At 43.0% G+C, this 19,050-nt stretch overlaps 1 long non-coding RNA gene across 1 annotated transcript in view; it reads right to left on the reverse strand.

Moving 5' to 3' along the window:
* Nucleotides 1-19,050, reverse strand: part of LOC143831284 (uncharacterized) — a 255,459-nt gene that overhangs the window by 127,814 nt on the left and 108,595 nt on the right. The window contains exon 2 of the long non-coding RNA XR_013228788.1: nucleotides 7,535-7,596. This is a non-coding gene — a long non-coding RNA (uncharacterized LOC143831284). The remainder of the gene's footprint in view (nucleotides 1-7,534; nucleotides 7,597-19,050) is intronic.

Here is a 19,050-nt window from a genome sequence, read left to right on the forward strand (position 1 = left end):
ACTTAGCCCTAAAGCTGAAGGAGATTCTTAATTTTAGATAAGAGAGCCAAGCACAGGAGTGTAAAGTGCCTTTCCAAACAGGGCAACAGGTTAGTTCCTGTAGGATTGTATGATCTTAGCAAGCACTACATAAAAGGGATTATTATTCTGGCATTCAAAAATCTCTTCCCATTTCCATTAAAATCATGATATTTTGAAAGCTTTATAACTCCCATCCTTTTCATTTGCATGCTGTTGAAACCTGACATTAAAGTTCCTGGGCCAAATGCATTTTTTTAAAAAAATGCTGCTCTGAATACTATATATATATATATATCTTTAGATTTCTTTCTTTTAAAGCTAGAAACTGACAACCTGCAGACTTTCATTTGTTCTGCAGGAAAGAAATAGCTCAAAACAGATTAGGAAGAAGGAAATTAGGGAATATTTAGGCTTTAAGTTTAAAAAAATGTTTGGCAAGATTACATGGTATTGTATCAATTAATGTGCATTAGCCACAATAAGATGCTTTAGGGCCCATGTCTTTATGCATGGCTATAGGTCAGTGGCAGCCTGAACTTCAAATTGCTTTGTCCGACCTTAGTATTAGGCCTTTTATTTTAATTATAAGATTTGACATTATAATAATACACAGTTACTTTATATAACACTGCCTTGTCTACTCTTGCTTTTCACAGTCATATTCCTTGCTATTCAGATTCTTTTTTATTGTGTTTTGAAAGAATTCAATTACATCTTGCCAGATTAGAAATTCTGAAACTTTTTTATCAGATTCCAACAGTAAGAATCTCCTATTCTAGAGACAAAGGATAAAATTACTCATTACAATGAGAGTTATCCCATCCTGATTGACACCAACAGCTAACTTGCAGGAGGGCACTATTTGCTGGAATAAGACACGACATTCCAGTGTTGAGTATAAACAAGTCTACAGCTTTATTACCTCCCCATGGGAGGGTTGGCGCAGCATGGGAGAAGGAACCTGACCTAGCAGTCAGCGGACTGTACCAACACCCCACTGAGTCCAGAGGCACCCCGGGGAACCACACCGTTCCCTGCTGGGAGAGCAGATCCCCTTGCCTACTGAGGTCTGCCACTAAGGGAAGCAGCCTATGCAGGGGAGTCAATGGGCGGCAACCTCATTTTATTTGTTTGTTTATTTATTGGACTTATATACCGCCGTTCCCAACAAGCTCTCCCCAGGTCAATAAGTCCCTAGGCTCCCAGCTGGGTAAACTGTGCTTGTATACATGCTGCTGCTTAGAGAGGACCCAAACCCCAGGGAGTCTGATTGCACTTTGGACTCCCTGACTACAGCCTCCACCCCATGCAAAGACACCACAGAACAAGGCCACAGGCCCTGTTCCCACCAACCCTCTAAGAACCTCAGCCATCCCAGCAGGGCATAAAAATTCCCATGCAATCACGGGTGGCTCCCGGGTCCAGCTATTGGATCCCATCACCCGGGGAGAACACCTGGCCAACAGGGCAGTCCATATACCATCTACCCAAGGATAACTATCCAATCTGAAGTTCGGACTCCTTTGCTCCTTTGTTCCAGGGAGACTTTGCCCTAGGTGATCTAAGATAACCTCAGGGTACCTGGTCACTGGGCACCCATTGTGATGCTGCTGAAAGCCTGGCCACCTTATGCTGTGTTATACTGGCCAAGTACCATGGGTGCCATTCCTGAGACCCAGGTAAACAACTCCTCTCTATCTGCAGCATGACTGACACTGGCAGCACATAGATTTGTCCTGGAGGCTAAGCCCTCCCCTGTGCATAGTGATCAACCACTTGGACCAACTATCTGTGTCCCAGGATACCCTGCCACTGGCCATCAGGTCTGTAAAACAGCATCTGTGGCCAAGTGAATTAAATTATAGATGAGGTGCCATCACGGATAGCCTCCCTCATAATAGTGTCCTGGAATGCAAGCCACTCCTCGCCATGACATCTAGCCAGGTGATGGGAATGCTTTCTCTGAGACTCCAGTGGACCATGCAGTCTGAGCTTGCAGCAAACACAGCTCTTCCAGTACATGACACCCTGCCCCATGACCAGCACTCGCAACATCATTGACATCCAACCTGGAACAATTCAGAAGGTAGTCACTCATGTCTTCAGAAGGCAATTAGACTCATATACAGTCTGTAGTCCAATTGAACGTCAGCCCCAGAACCTCTGGCCCACTGAGGGATGTGCCCTCATGATTCCTGGGAGGCAGCTGCACTGCAGTAATCATGTGACAAATTTTCCCTGGATGCTATCTGCTGATGAGGTTGGGGAGCAAGGAAGAATAACCAAACATTGCCCCATCTGAACCGAGTTAGAATCCCACAAAGTGCCTGCTCCTGGAAGGGTGTCACAAACACTCCCTTCCAGTTGGACCAGGGGGGCCACCTTGATACAAGCCCATGGTTGTGAACTGTGTCATGTGGTTCATAGCTGCAACAATAGACTTCTAAGCAGCATGATGTGCTGGGACACCTGGAAACCTGTGTGCTGGGGGGTAGCCTCCCCCTGCCCCCCTGACCACTACATGGGACAGAATTGAAATGCCCAACCATGCCAAGACTGGATAAGCTGCCCACAGCCCCTCTCAGGGCCTTGGACGAACTGCCCTTACCCTGCCATCAGCCATGGAGCTAAGTGTCTCTTTCCCTGGCTGGGACAAACCTGCTGGCGGCCTGTCTATGACCAGTCTGGCAGGAGATGCCCTGAAGCCCCGGTGTCCTGCAATACATTAACTGATGCCTCAGGCTCCTAAGCATTCTGGCATGCTATTGGTTATCTGTTCAACCTCAGTGTGACATGCTGTTGCCTGGGAATGAGCAGGGTAATAGATGCAGAAGTCCTTCACCTACTATGACATCTCCCCAATGTCCTTCCCTCAGGCAAGCTATACCCTGCATTGCCTGGTAATTCTATTCTAGTAAAAGGGGGGAGGGGTGTGTGTTACGCATGGCAGAATCCCTGCTGTATGCCTTGGCACACTGTACTCCTAAACCTATAGAGCAGTGCGACAGTCTAGACTTGGGAGCAAGCTAGACACAGGACAGACCAAGTCACTCTGGCAGGGCAATGTCAGAGCAGACTCCATCTTAGGACACAGAACAAGCCCAGGCTTGATCTCGGCTGCTGGTTTGGAAATCCAGGTGCCTCCATGCCCTACTCTTGACCCCCCCCCCACCCCATTGTACTACTGATAAAGTGATTTGGTTCTAGCCAGGATGCCCCAGGGACCCTGGACATATCTCTTTGTCTAAGCCCATCTGCCAGGGGAATCTCTTCCCCAAACCCTTACAGATACACAGTAGCCATCCGGCTTAAGCCCATTAACTCTTTGTCTAGAGCCATTAACACATACATCTCCGGTCTGGCAAGGATATGCAGTGACCCTTGGAAGACCCCATCACCTGCATACTGCACGTACACCCACGTGCACCCCGCATGTCCACACACACACACCGCCCACGCCCTAGCCTTGGGTCCCCTCCCCTTTGGGACCCCATAAAAATAGTGGCCCGAGACCATCACTTTGAGTTTTTCCACCTTGGGACCCTTGGGAATCTCCCTTCACGCAGGACGTGTCGCTGCTCTCTTGCCTCTCTACTCAACGGAAGGTAACTATACCAGACCTCTTTTCCTACTCTATTACTTTCTCTATCCGACTGTATGTTAGTGTGTTAGTGTATTTTATGCCTTTTATTATTTTTCTTACTTTAATAAAGACTGTTATTTTTGCAATATATATATATAGTCCATCTTGAGTCCTTTCACGGGTTCAATCTACCTCGTATACAAAGGTAACGATCCGATAACGCTAAGTTACCCCCCTCTCGCAGCATTTTGGGCTAATATTCCCCACAAGCTCAAAGATACGTGTTTTTAGGACACGTGTCCACGCAATTTGGGTAACATGTGTGAATCTGCAGTGACTAGCAGTTGAGGTTTTGCCCTCCTGATGATGGGACCAGCCAGTACTGTCAAGTGATACAACACTGCCCATCCCAACTGGCCATGACATCATGTCAGGTATATAGTTGCTGGACTGCCCCATTCCTTGAGTATGCTGCTCCATTCCTTGGATATGCCTCCAGAGATGTGGTCCAGGCTCAACCTGTATTTCACCCCAATACTGCTGTGCTTTGTCTGTGTAATCCTCTGAGCCCCGAAAGATGCCTACCTGAAAATGAAGTGCCATGTGTTATACACCAGTGCTTATGACCTGCCATGGGTGGTTACCTCTCCCGGGCTCTGAACTGAACCCCTGCTCTGAGGACCCCTCAGGGTGCGCACCATAATCCTCACTGGGATCACCTGCTCAGCAGAGCAAATGAAGGAAAAAACCATGGCACTAGCCTGGCATCCCTCAGCCAGGCTGCAGCCTGAGGGTGGCCTTGCTAAACAGGTTGCCATGTCTGAGAAGGAAGCCAGTGAGTGCACAGAGGGCAGCTGCCATGGAGCCTGTTAAACTACACCTGCTGCATCTCCTTCTGGACCAGCTGCTCAGAGCAAAGGGCAAGGACCCATCTGGCATTCAGCTCACTTGGTACACAAATTGCAATGGGGGGTGGCGGTTCATGGCCCAATGGGGTTGCCAGGCCCCCGCAGGGTGGGAAGCCTGGTTACTTAACCGGAGTTGCTGAAGATCCATCCAAGAACCTCCTGCATGCCAATGAAAGGCACGATCAGCACTGTGGCCCAAGTTTCATGACTATGGGCCCTCTGATTCCCCTGACCACCATGGAGGCCTACCACTGCCACCAAACAAGAGAGCCCATGCTCATCTAGTATAGCTGGCTGTCAGGCCAATCCATTCCCTGGCAATTTGTGTGGGTTGGGGGGAGAGGGCAAGAGCCCCTCCTGAAATGGTCCCTCACCCTTGCCTGGGGGAACTCCTCTCGTGACTAAATGGTGATGGCCTGATGCCCTGCTGCTTCTCTACCCACATTTCTGAAGGCCTCCTGCTGATTTTGCCATGTGCCAGGCTGTTCCCACCAACAAAACATGAGGTGTACAGAGGTGGCTTCCTGACATTCAGAGGTGGTTAGCCATTGCCTGCCTCTGCATCATGACCCTGGTATTCTTTGGAGGAATCCCATCCAAGCATTCACCATGAGTGACCTTGCTTATCTACTGTGACCTTGCTTTGCCACTGAGTTACCCCCCACACACACACAAGCTGTGGAGAGGGGTGGACCAGGCTCCCATGGCACCCAATCTCCCCCCTTCAGCAAGCCATGTAGGAGGGTGGCCCTCTTTCCCTTGAGGCCAGTAGCACAGCTCGCTCCAAAAATCCCCACCTGCCCTCCTGGCTCGCCCCAACCAGGTCCAGGATGCTGTAGGGAGCAAGCTGCTCCCGCAGTGTCCCAGGCAAAGAGGGCAGGACCCACGCACGTGGCACCTTGTATAGGCACCATGGGTCCTCTGGAACATCAGTTATCAGCTGTGGTAAGTTTCAGCCAAGCTTTTAACAGCACAAAGTGCACAGAAAAAAATTAGCTGGCAATGTACAACAAAAGATGGAAAATCCCTGAAGAAACATAAGTATTGTTTGAACTTGTTTTTAAACGCAGATCAGAATTTAGAAAATTCTACACAATATTTGTATCCTTCCAAATTGCGTGATTAAATTCATATTTTGTAGTTTATCACATTGCAGTGATTAAATATCTGTAAGAGTCAATAACAGGTACTCAGGTCATACAAGATCTATTCATACTTTGACACTGGTGTGAGAAGGAACCAGAATATTTGAGTACTTCAAGTATTACCAATGCAATGTGAGGATAAGCCATATGGAAGGAGTTTGCTGTCACATTACCTAGATAGTATCCAAATCCAGTTGATTTCATAGGCTAGTCAAAGTCAAGTTGGATTACACGGAGATCACCAAACTCAATAAACATTTAACCTGTGTAAGGCTGATTGATTGAGGATAGAGGGAGGATGGAGGCAACTGAAAGTAGCTAAGGAAAACAGAGCAAAGATTTCATACTGCCAAAAAGCTCTGACTTGTTTATGGAGCCGCTTCTTTGTGACAAGTTTTTCTTTTCATGAATGTGATATGTTGAATAATATCTAGTCAGCACATCACCAGGTCCTAAAGGTTCATAATGGGGTCACATAATTGTCTGCCATTATCAAGGTATTTTCTGAACTTGCAATCTTCTGCATGTGTATCATGCACCCTACAAGTGAGCAACAGTTCTTCCAAGACAAATTTCGGGTTCCTTTCAAATCCAACACTGACTGAAGTTGGAGGAGGAAAAAAAGATGTCCAGAAATCTTTTTTCCCTCTCCTCTTTCCCATTCAGCTCACTCTAAGAAATACTTAACAGATTCACTGGACAGCTACTAGTTTATACAATTCTAATACGGACTATTTCTAATGTCTGAAAAGTTTAAGTTATTTTAATGTTTATAAAGGATAAACTGTCTTACAAAGAATGCCATTGTAAATTGCGGTAGCAGTTTAAAAAGTTAGATAATTTATATACATACATATATAGTCAAGGCATTCCATGAACTACAGTTGTTTCTGAAATCTAATACAAATTGTATGTTTCAACTCCTGTTGGGAGTCCAGGCTTCAAGTATTCGCTTTTCTTCCTTCCTTCCTTCCTTCCTTCCTTCCTTCCTTCCTTCCTTCCTTCCTTCCTACTGCTGTGAACTGCATTAAAACCCAAACATCCTTTACTTTCTTTCACTCCCCCCACTCTGAATTCAAACACAGGAAAGTGTCAGAGTAGCTAAAGATTAAATAGTTTACATATCTGTTTATCATATTCATAGAAAACAAGCCAGTACCAAATCTCCCCAGCACAGCTCTTCAAATTGCTGCACAGCTTTTTACAATTAGACTCTATACCTAGCAAAGGGTGCAAAGCCAGGATGCTCCCCATTAATATATTTGAAGTAGGCTGATATCAGACAGAATGAGGGAAATGCCCAACACTTCAAAGAGGACTTTGAGGGAGTTTATGTATCCTCCAGACAAAGCATAAAAGGGGTTATACTAAAGTGTAGTTAACAGCAAGATAGTTGGCAAGCAATATCCTGATCCAGCAAAGAAATGTCATGCACTAGTGGATTTGAAAATATATTCTTTTTCCAATGGAAGGTGGGGAGGGGGGGACATGCAGATGTCTACCAGAAAGCTACTTGAATTATTAACTTTTGTGAGCTGCTGTTCTGAGGCCTGAGTAATTGCTACAGTGTAGGAACTTCTGTATAGTTAGTCTGAATTTTGTGAATACAGATGGAGCAAGAGATTATGTGCTGATCTTGCTTCACATTGCAAAGAAATTGGCAGACATGTTTTGAATCACAAGAGAAGGAATCAGGACACCTTAAAATAGTAGTTAAAATTCCACCATGCAGATTTAGCATAACAATGGGGGGGGGGAAGAACCACTACTTTTCTTGTTTCAAAGTATATGTATTGTAGAAATGGCTTCAAGTTAACTTAATGATGTCATTATTTATGATATCAACAAAATGGAAGGAATAATGAGGTATTACTTACTGTTTCAGTCAATTCTTCCTATAGTGGCTGCTGATTCAAGGATTCTGTTTTCTAATTTTGCTCTGTGGAAGAAGAGAGAGAGAGTGAAAATGTCAGATTAAAGGGTGAGAAAATGGCTGTCAGAGTGCATGTAGCAAAGTCACTCAGAAACTATTAGAGATAATTTCGATGTATATGGGAAAACGTCATGTTTTAAGCAGTTTCACAGTAAATGGCAATCTTACCAAGGTTACAGAAATAAAGAACACTACAAAAAGCATGAATTCTGAAGGGGTCCTATGTCAGACTTCAGTAGGGGTGGGGCAAAATACTTATCAGGATTCAAGGATTCATTCTATAGAATGTGCAAAATAATAATGTTCAAGTGCACATTTAAAAATAATCAGAGCTGTAATAGAATAAAACCACCTCAAAGGAACATGTTTATAATGGACCACAGTGATAATGCGCTGCTGTGATCATTGCAGATATTGTTTTATTACAATGCCTTGTAATCCATTGTTTGCATAATTTATATATTTGTATTATTTATTTATTTAGAAAGTTGCATTGTTGTCTAATTCTGTAATCCAAGTCCTGTTGCATTGCTCATTTGTCTGTTGTCCCAGTGGTTTTATATCCTGTAATGTGTGCTGAATTTCAGCAAGAAAGGCAGGATTATAAACAAAGTAAAGAAATGAATAAATGGAAAACAGGATATTAGTTCCCACTTTCTTTATCATCTACATGACAGTTCTGTAGGAAAACTGGTGTTGGGTTTGTACCCTATAAATGTGAAGAGTAACTGTAAGATAGTTTAAATCTAGGCTGTAGTATTGTTTTTCTGGGTCATGAGGTAGACTGCTCATTTAAGAACTGATCATAACTAGATATTATCTCAGTTACTAAAGTGGATAAGATCAGGATGAGAGGTATGAGGCAGATATAGCTGCTCCCACTTCTGTCCCATTAAGTCAAGAGCTGTTCTCTTCTTTTTCCCATCGTTTGCCTAAATCAGAATTATTTATGTCATCGTATGAGCAAATCTCTGAACTGTAAGCATCAAGAAAACGACCACATAATTAATGGTTTGGAATGGTCCTTGTTGCCAAAGAGAATCTGGTTTAATATTCCTATTCTGAAATGCTTGGAAAAGGAAAAGAGGAAGGCGAATGGGAGTGTGAGATGTGTAGTTACTGTGGCTGAAGATAGTCACTGCACATATTGGCCTAAACCTTTCCTTGTTACACCTTTATGAGGTCAGTGGTACTGACATATTGAAGGAAGGATGGAAATCATCCGGATGCACCTGCAATGATAGTTGTTAGCAATTATCAGGAGTAGATAAGTGTGATAGTTACCTCTACCCAATTCTGCAATCTAAGGTATTTTCCCCCTCCCAAATAAGAATGTTGTTTCCTCACAGATTAAGCTAGCCTTGTAGCATGGTTCCTTAGTTATAAAAATGCTTACTGTCCCACCCTATCACAGATAGATTTTGGGGGGCTTTATTTAGCCCTGGAACCCTTTTGGAAAGTTGCAGAGCCCTTTTTCTTATAATCCCTTATCAGAAAGGCACTGAGACATTTTAACAAAATTATTTTACAAAGAGGAAACTGGAACAAGGAGATTAAGCAGTTTCTATAAAAATCAAATATTATACAGTAGATGTTTTTAGTTATAAGCTTTCAGATGTTCATAGGTTTTTCCTTCAGATATTAAGACTTCCTTTAAAATTAGAAGTTTCACTACTGTATTTATTCACAAAACACATGTGTTTTCCTTTCTGTTCCTTAAAAAAAAAACTTTTTGAGTTCTACTAAGCTCTCCTGGCTCCTAGAAAGTGGGTACTCCTGTTACTACCTCTACTTTTCCTTCCTTGATAAAGCAGTATCCCACTGCCTAATGAGGAATCTGAAGCACTTTCTCATATGCACTAGTCTGAAAAATGTACCAGATTTCCCCTTTCTAACTGGGCAGATAGCCTCCTTCCTTCCTTAGAAGAATTCTCCTTTTAATTTGGGCCAAATTGGAACTTTAGACCTCAACAAATTCCCACTGCCAAATATCTGCCCTAGTTCTCCAAACACTGTGTGTATTAGTACAAAAATCTATTCTCTAACTAGAGTTTCTCTTCAAAGCAAATGGTCATCTAACTGTGATGGAGATACCAAAGACTGCACTCTGAACCAACATCTGAATCAGAATCAAATCTGACTGACCCTCTCTTCAGCATACAGCTATATTAGTTCCTTCTCAGCTGTTGCTGGTCAATCTGAGCACTAGGAGCAGCCTGTCACTCCAGCCCTCTCTGCCTAATGAGTATTTTAAACCCTTCATTAACTATTGCTTTTATTTCAGCACTTGGAACTGACTTTCAAAGTGCTTTCTGTCAAAGTAGGCTGATCTCAAATCTTGGAAGGTGAAGTTTGAATTGGGGTTATCATGTTCCCCCTGGCACTGGTCTGATTGGAAGTAGGATTGCTAGGCCTTGAAGATTTGGAGGTAGAGCCTGGGGAAGGACAGGGACCACAGTGGGGTACTATGCCATAAAGTCTATCCCCCAAAGCACCAATTTTTCCCTGGGGGAACCGACAATCTTTGTAGTAAGGAGATGAGCTGTAATTCTGGGGGATCCCAAAGTCCCACATGAAGGGTGGCATCCCTTGTGCAAATAAGGGCATGTGTGTACATGTGTGACAGAGACTAGTTCCCTTTGTAAACACCCTAAGTTATCTCTTCCCTTAGACCATGCTCTCCTTTCATATACCCAGGCTGAACTTCGATTAGTTTCCAGCTTCATCTAGATAATTTGTTTCTCAGTCCAGAATCCAAGGCTACATCCATAGCTACAGGATCAGGCACTGCATTCCTTGAAAGAACAGGTCTATAGTATCTAAGAGTTGTCTTAGATTCTGGCCTACCACTTGGAAGTAGAAAGCAGATGTGGCCAGAAATGCCTTTTAAACAGCTTTAACTGTTAAAAGCCAACTGTTGTCTTTCCTGAATATAAAAGATCTCACTTTGGATATATCTAGATTAGATTACTGCAATCTGCTTTACATTGGGATGCCCATGAGAAGTATTCAGAAACTTCAACTGGTGCAGAATGCTGATGCCAGGATATTGATTTCAGTAGTTTGGAAGAATCATATATTTCCAGTCTTAGCCCATCTACACTGGCTCCCAATTTGTTTCAGGGTGCAATTCAATATGCTGGTGTTGACATTTAATGACTCCATATTGGGACCAACATACCTGATGGATTGTCTATTCCTTATGAACCTTTCCAAGCACTGATCACCTTCAGTGGTGGGTGGCAAGCTGGTGTAGGGATTTCTTGTGTGTGACACCACACTCTAGAACTCTCTACCTAGGGAGATTCACCTTTCCCTAAGGAGAGAGCTGCAATCTTCCACCAGCAACTGAAGATTTTCATTTTGTTTATCATTCCCTCAGGATCCCTTCTTCCTACTCAATATTATAATAGGTTAAACAGTAGTAAATAACATTATTTTTCTGATTAAGGGACCAGGTTGTGTTCAAATATCTTTCCATGTGCCAAGCTGCTCTCAGCAAGTATGCACACACATACCCTCAGAAGACAGAGAGTTGTGAAAGTCTGTCCTATGTACTGGTACACAGACAGCCTTTACTGGGACCTCCAGAGCACCACTACATGTAAAAGTGTGGATTTGGTTTGGGAGAGTGAAATACTGAAGAACAGACATGCAGAACGTGAAAACCTCTGCCCTAATTAGATGAGTTTGTGACACTTACGACTAAAAGCTGTAAATCCTCAGTAAAATTAAACTGTCTTTCTGGGGCTCAGAGAAAGGTGAACTGCCCATACAGGCAATTCACAGAATACAGAAGATTGTCTTAGCTATCTGAACTAGGGCACATTACACTTGCATCGAGTGTTAGTATGGGAATTGATGAAATTAATCAAATTAATCAAAATGTTCTCTCTCCCACAACAAATTAGATGCATTTATATAAATGTTTGGCCCAAGTTTTATTTCATGCTCCCTGTGTCGTGATTTATTTCTGTGAGATACTCTAGATAGCACCGCAGAGATGATTTCATTTGGGAAAATTAGGTTTCAAAATCGAAACATCTCTCCAGCCCAGCTTAAGAAACCTAGCAAAATGCACCTCTTGTATGAGGTCACCCCCCGTTACATACAGCCAGATGGCAAACGGAGAGGAGGAAAAGAACCACCTCAAGAAAACCAAACATTTCCAATGCAATTTAGAACAAACCTTACAGGACAGAAAATGGATTCAGGTGGACAGCCATTTTGGTCTGAAGCAGCAGGAGGATGGTTGAGTCCTGTGGTACCTTTAAGACTAACAAAGTTTTGTTCAAGGTATAAACTTTTGTGTGAATGCACACTTCTTCAGGCACAGGTCAGAATATGGGTACTTTTATGTCTGAATGTCTGAAGTTGCTGCCTGCAATTTGTGATCAAATTGTAGTTTGAATACTGAAGAGTACCTTATGTCTCTGGTATGAAGTCTATGCAGAGCATTGGTGAGACCTGCCTGGGATATAATTTCTAATACAAAGTTTATTGTAACGTATGTTACTTTCCTGTAGAATGCATGTGCAGTGCTTCCACTCAGCTGTACACTAGCAGTGGGCAACTCTGCCATAGTTGTTATTACATTTGTGTACTGCCCTCCCACATAGTGACTCACTTTTCACTAAAGAATCCCTAATAAACCTGATGCATATAGGATTGCCAGTCCCCAGTCCCCCTGCCTCAGGGCAATCAGAAAGTGGGGGAAATTACTCTCCCAAGCTGGCAAGAAACCAGAAATAAACACAAAGTACTTATATCACCCAGAGGTGATGTAGGCATGTCATTGATGTTGGGGAAAACGCACTGATTTATGGTCAAAACTCTATGGAAAAAAGCTATTTTTATCATAGAGTCTTATCAAAAAAACAGTGCATTGCCCCTAACATGATCATGTCTCTTCTGGGTGATGTGGCAAGTCATGCATATGTCTGGCTTTTCCCCTCCCTGCTCCATGTAAGTTCATCCCTGCTGGCTGGTCTGACAGATCTGGCAATCCTAGATTGAATACATCTTCAAAATAAAATTGGAGCCATGAGTCTTCACAATTTTGAGAGTGGCAAATCTCTGACCTGCCATTGAAGGCTGAGCTGCAATCCTAATCACACTTACTAGTGAATCAGTACTGAATAAGTAGTGCCTGGCAACTGGCAGGAGGACTGATGGGGACAACATCTTGGAGAGAAAAAATTGAAAAGAGAAATAAGTCCTAGGCTACTTACAGGAAGTTCTGACCACAGAATTCCTCAAGACTCCCAGAGATATCTGGAAGTGAAAATCTGGTGGTTGCTAGAGCTAGCCCTCTCACTTCCAAGTAGCTCTATATATTCATCAGGAACTCCGTGGCCAAAATGCAAGGACAAAGTGGGCTCCTTTTATCATATGTGGTGGAGATGTGGGAAACTGGGAAAATTTTGGGTAAAAGTTGATGGGGTGTTACAAGAAATGTTTAATGTTAAGTTTCCTATGAAACCATACTATATGTTGTTAAGCCTACATCCTGACAAGCCATCACCACAAGCAAAGTATTTTTTCCCCTACGTGATTACAGTAGCAAGACTGATGATAGCCAAATCTGGAAGTCATCAGAAACCCCAGAGCTACCAGTCTGGCTTGATAAACTGTCTGAACTATCTAACATGGTGAAACTGACAAGCATCATCAACAAAATATCATTGGAACAACATCAGGAACAATGGCACTTTTTCCACGGACTATCTTGCTAATTGAACAGAAATCCAAGACTTTGGGAGGATGGGGAAGGGTGATATTAAGTAATTTGGATATTTTCTAGCTTTGGAGTATTGAAGTCCCTCTCCTCCCCAAACTTAACCTGGCTCTACCCTCCAAATTTCCAGGTGTTTCCCAGCCTGGAGCTTACAACCCTAAGAAAACACCTTTCCTAAATTCAGAACAGTATATAGTCAAGTGGCACTTTTAGGACCAAGGGAATTTAATTCCAGGTATAAGCTTTCATACACAAAAATTAAATGACCTTGGTCTTAAAGGTGCTGTGTGACTCAAACTTTGTTCTATTGCTTCAGATAAACATAGCTATCTACCTGAGTATATAATAAAAGATAGCCATAAAGGCCTATAAAACTGTTACTACAGCATTTAGCACTGGTAGTTATGAGTAGTTAGTAGAAATGGTAGGGCTGGGCTTGATTCCCCGCTCCTTCATATGCATCCAGCTGGGTGACCTTAGGTTAGTTACAGTCCTATTAGAGCTGTTCTCACAGAACAGTTCTGTCAGAGATTTCTCAGCCCTACCTACCTTACAGGCTGCCAGTTGTCGGGGGGGGGGGGAGGGAAGGTGATTGTAAGCCACTTTCAGATTCCTTCAGGTAATAAAAAGTGGGATATCAAAACCAATTCTTCTTCAAGGCAGCATTGGGATCAGTGATAAAGGGTAAAATTCATAATCATCTCTGTGCTAAAAACTGCCATTATTTGTTTAAAAAAATTGGAATAAATTCCAAATGCAAACAAAAAACAAAAAAACTCTGCATGGGTAACAACCTGAGACCTCCCTATGAGTGCTATTGCTTTCTGAGGAAATATATATTTATACTAAAAGTAGAGCTTTCTGGATGGTGGCCCCGATGTTGAGGAAATCACCCTCTAGGTATTTTACCATGTCAACCTCTTTACAATCTTCAGAAGAGAAGTAATTTAGCCACCTTTTTCCCTATAAAGATATACTGCCAGTATTTAGCATTTGTTCATGAACTGTTTTATGATATGTTATTATGATTTAATTGAAAGCCATTGTGAGGGCCTTTTCCACTGAGAATGCTAAATAAAAATAATAACATGGGCATATAAAATATTTAATATACCTTACTCTTCCTTTAATCCATTTTCCAAGAAAAGAAGGTATAATACATACAATTATTTCTGGGGATAGATCTGTATGAAACCACGGTATGAGATATGATCAAATGGTTCTGAATTACAGGTTTTGGTATCTAGGTAACAGTAGATTCTAATATCTGCTGTTTTTTATTTATTTGAACGTTTTACAAATATATACCAGTGTCTTAATTCTGGAAACACCAGATGCTAATTGATTGATTTAATGCAACCCACACAAGATGTCAATGCAAAAGATAATGATAATAAAAGACGCGTTTTGGGACTGCACAAGGTATTTAACGCATAATGGAACTAGCTTACTGTCAGAGATTTGTCTCAGTTACCAGTATTTCAAAACACTAATTGTTTAAGAAATAAACCCCCTTTTATAGGTTGGATCCATGTGTCATCTGAAGGCACACATTGTTGCAGATCTTTCACAATTTCTCCCCACAGCATTCCTTTCTGAACCCAATAAAGTTGATTTACATAATCATGGGATTTACAGGAATTAATACCCATGTGGAGCAATGGTCTGTGGAGAGGAAAAGAGTGGGAGAGAAACTCTTCTGTAAGTATCATTGTGGAGATGGAAGGAGGATTTTTCTCCCTTCATTCCATTTTACTGGGCCATTACAGACAGACATGGAATGAACAGAGCTAACACAGATTTGGATCTCAAATGGGCCATACCTTTATTAAATATATAAAAAAATGTGCAATAGGTAGCAACTAATAACACAACAAATACAGAGTGGAAATGGGATGCAGAGATGTGAATGTGTCTCAAAACGTCTGGGTGAGTCACCATGTCTCCAAGCCTTTGAACATTTTCCTTGTTTGCCTTATCCTTTATTGATATTTTATATATTTATATTTTAGTCCTTGATAAGGACTTTATCATGTACCAGCCAGGGCTCAACAACAATGAGGGCCATTCTTCACAAGGACCAGTGTTGCCAATTGTTCACAGAAGGCAGAAACACTATATTAAATAGTGGAATTTTGTCATTCCGCATAGCTTTATTTTTAGAGGAATATAGAATTTCCAGTAGCGTTTCATTCATTCTCCACAGGTTTCCGGTCTCTCTGGAATCACAACAAAGGAAGCAATTTTTTTCTGTGCTTCTTCCCCTTACCGTCAATCAAACAGAACAGCCAATGGGTTGCTGTGTTCATGCTCCCAAAAAGCCCCTTTTCCTTTAAGAACTGTTTTTTAAAAAAAACGAACACACCCGTTGCAACAAATCTGTGTTCAATTGTTGCATCGGAAAGACCTTTTTGCTGGCGTAGGAGCTGGCGATTAATTGTTCACACGCTCCTCAAGTAGAAAAAAAATCCCCCCCCCCCACGGGCGCGATTTGTGGCCGAAATTACAGGCAGTGCTGAACAGGGGGCTGTGTTGTGCTTGGGAACTTTAAAGACACTTGCAGTAGGGAGCATTGTTTTACTGTGTTGATCACTTCTGTGGAGGGACTTTAGCCGGAGAAGCCTTGCTCGTTCATTGCTTTCGCCGGTCTAAGGGAAAAAAATAGCGAGACTGACAACAAGCGTGCTGATTGGGAAAGATCCCCTTGGAAACTGTGGGCTGCTGGCGTGCTGAAAAGCAGGGGGGGAGGTTTCTGGACTTGCTGCAGGGCGATTGACACTCCAGTAGTTGGGGGGCTGCGAAGGGGGTGGGGCACTCGTCTTCTTCCTCGGGTACCTGCTGCTGTCTTCAGGGATCCCCCCACTGCTGCCGCTGCCCAGCCCCGCTCTAGGGCTCCTTCTCGCCTGTCACCTCGCCTGCTGGGCAGCGCCGCTCCACATGAGCTCATCCATAGCCGTTCTGACCATGGGTCTTTCTGCTGCTGAGTCATAAGTGCTGACTCTCGGGTGCTCGCTTCTCCGGAAGTTCGCTTCACTTCTGTGGAGGGACTTTAGCTGGAGAAGCCTCTGAGAAGCCTCGCTTGTTCATTGCTTTCCCCAGTCTAAGGGGGGAAAATGGAGATCGCTTCTCCAGAAGTTTGGGGGTGAGAGAGGGGCAGGGACTTTCTTTCTTCCGCTACATTGAGAAAGCACATGTATTTCGCTGATGTTTTGCAGCTTGTGCTCAGAAGTGTAGCGATTTTTTCAGGGGGAATCCACTTTCCCCAATTTCCTGAAAAGCGCAATAATGAAGCGATTTTTGCGGGAGTGTTGCAGATTGTGTGTGACATCATGCGGAACCTTGCATTTGTAGCGTTTACCACAGGTAAGACTTCTGCTATATTTAAGTCATGCGGAATGGACCTGAGGATTTCTCAAAGGAGGAAGGACCCTATATAGCCAGACCATAGTTGACAAAAGTTGACCAGCAGGGAAATGAGGTGCAGGTAAGAGTTTGTTCAGAATTGCTTCCACCTTCCAGCTCTAATTCAGCAGGCAAAGGCCAGCCATCTTCCCCCAGTTCTACAGGGTCACCAGCACCCCTGGAATGCTGCAGAAGTTTGAGAGTGGATTTACAGGCTAGGCGAAACAGTGAACACCTCATTGTTCAACACCAGCTAACTGCCAATAGTGGAGATGAATATTTGCTGGAATGTTCCTGAGAAGCTGGCTGTATGTATGCCATCTGGGCATTTGGCTATAAAGTCTCCCAGGAAAAGCTTTTGGCCATGGATTTAATGTATTCATCAGACACTGAACCTACCAATACTGCTTTGATTGATTTCTGGAAATCTGACCTCTAGCCAAATGACATTGGTCTTCTGAAACATCCTCTGACCTTGTTATTCTTGGAAATTAGAGGCTGTAACCTGACATCAGAAGCAAGCAAGTCATAAAGAACAGAACCATAGTCACCTATAACATAATTCTCCACTAGAGATATCAACCTTTAGGTGAGAACTGAAGATCCCCTGTGATTACAGCTCCTTTCCAGACTACAAAGATCAGTTTAAATGGAGAAAATAGATGTTATGGAGGGTGATTTAGGGATGGGCACAAACTAGCTTAGAAACTAAAGTTTGTGATGAACTTTGGCTGGTTTGTGGTTCATGATCATGAGAACTGCCATGAACTGGCTGATCAGAGCAGAGCTGGTTAGGAGAAAAGCAGAGAAAGCTAAGTCACAAACTGGGAATTCAAAACAGTCAGGCAAGGGCAGTTCAAGAATCAAAGTCCAGTTGGTCTGGTCCAAAGTCAGAAGTTCCAGGAGTCAAGCAATGCAGGAATCAAACAAAACAACTTGCAACAAGCACTATGCATGGTTGTGTCCATCTCTGTCTGCTTTCCCAGCAGCTCTTAAATAGTTCTTCACTTAGCTCTCATCCTGAGATACTTCATCCATCTCAAGCAGGCAGCAATGGGCAGTAATTGTGCACTGTGCCTTTTAATTTGAAGCTCACTTCTAAGACATTGCCCACAATCCCCTGCAGTTGTATCTAGTGAGCTGTCACTGAGAGTCTGATGATCATCACTAATTCCAGGCTGGAAGACTGGGTGGGCTGCAAAGCTGAGCTTCTTCTGCAGGCACTTCCAAAGTTCTGACGGTGAGTCTTGAGCAGCTTGCGCTTCTGTCACACACTGTTGGGATTCTGCCTGGGTTGAGTTCCTGTTGCTCAGTGAAAAGCAGAAAATGGTTTTAAATGATTCTGAGCCATTTAACCCCCTAATTTCTGCTCTTTCCGCCACTTGGAAACAACAAAAACTGCTCCAAGCATTTAAAACCTCTAGATCTGCTTCCCACCACTTTGAAACAGCAGGGAGTAAAACTGGAGGATTACATGACTCCATTTAATTTCCAGTTCTGCTTCCCCCCATCCCTCGAAGCAGCACAAAACATATCTAGAGGGTTTAACAGAGTCATTTAAAATCTCCACTTCTCCTCACCACCCCCCCCCCCCAGTTGGGGAAAAGATGTGGAGAGTTTAAATGACTCTGAGCCAGCAGAAAGCCTCCCACCTCACCCTTTCCATTCCAGTCCTCACAACAACCCTATGAGGTTTAGAAAGAGTGACTAGTCCAAGGGGACCTCATGAGCATCCTTGGCACAATGAGGACTTGAACCTAATTAGATGCTCTAAATCATTTCTCCATGCTGGCTCCAGCTTTTACCATAGCTATTAGGTAACGGCATCCCCAAAGGGGTGTGCTTTCCAAGTTTCGCTAGTCATTTCATCTCTAAGATCGTGGTCTAAGGAACATCCCCTTCCTCTTTAAATTGATGCTTCAGCAAGGTTACCAAAAGTACTGCTTTCACCTATACCAGTTAAGCTGCGATACCATTTAAGCCATAATGCAACTACTAATCTTACTGTTGTGTGCTTATGGGCTGATGGGTGGATGTAGTGTTCATTCCTCATCTGGCTCTTTATTCTTTGGAGTAGTTGTGATTTTAAAATTTGTAATATAAAATTAAAGAAAGTATACATTAGTAATTTTCCAGTGCCAGCCTAACAACACTTTCCTGTGAGTAAGCTCTGTTGAATAGACATGAAAAGGATTTTGATTAGCCCTGATAAGGATTGCTTTCTAATAGTTCAATCCTAAAATGGAGGGTGGAACACAAACTGTGAGCGAATGAGATATTCTGCTACCATATTTTTGACATGCACTAGCAGAGGGCCCTGG

The sequence above is a fragment of the Paroedura picta genome, chromosome 3, assembly GCF_049243985.1.
Source record: "Paroedura picta isolate Pp20150507F chromosome 3, Ppicta_v3.0, whole genome shotgun sequence".
In the NCBI taxonomy this organism is placed as follows: domain Eukaryota; kingdom Metazoa; phylum Chordata; class Lepidosauria; order Squamata; family Gekkonidae; genus Paroedura; species Paroedura picta.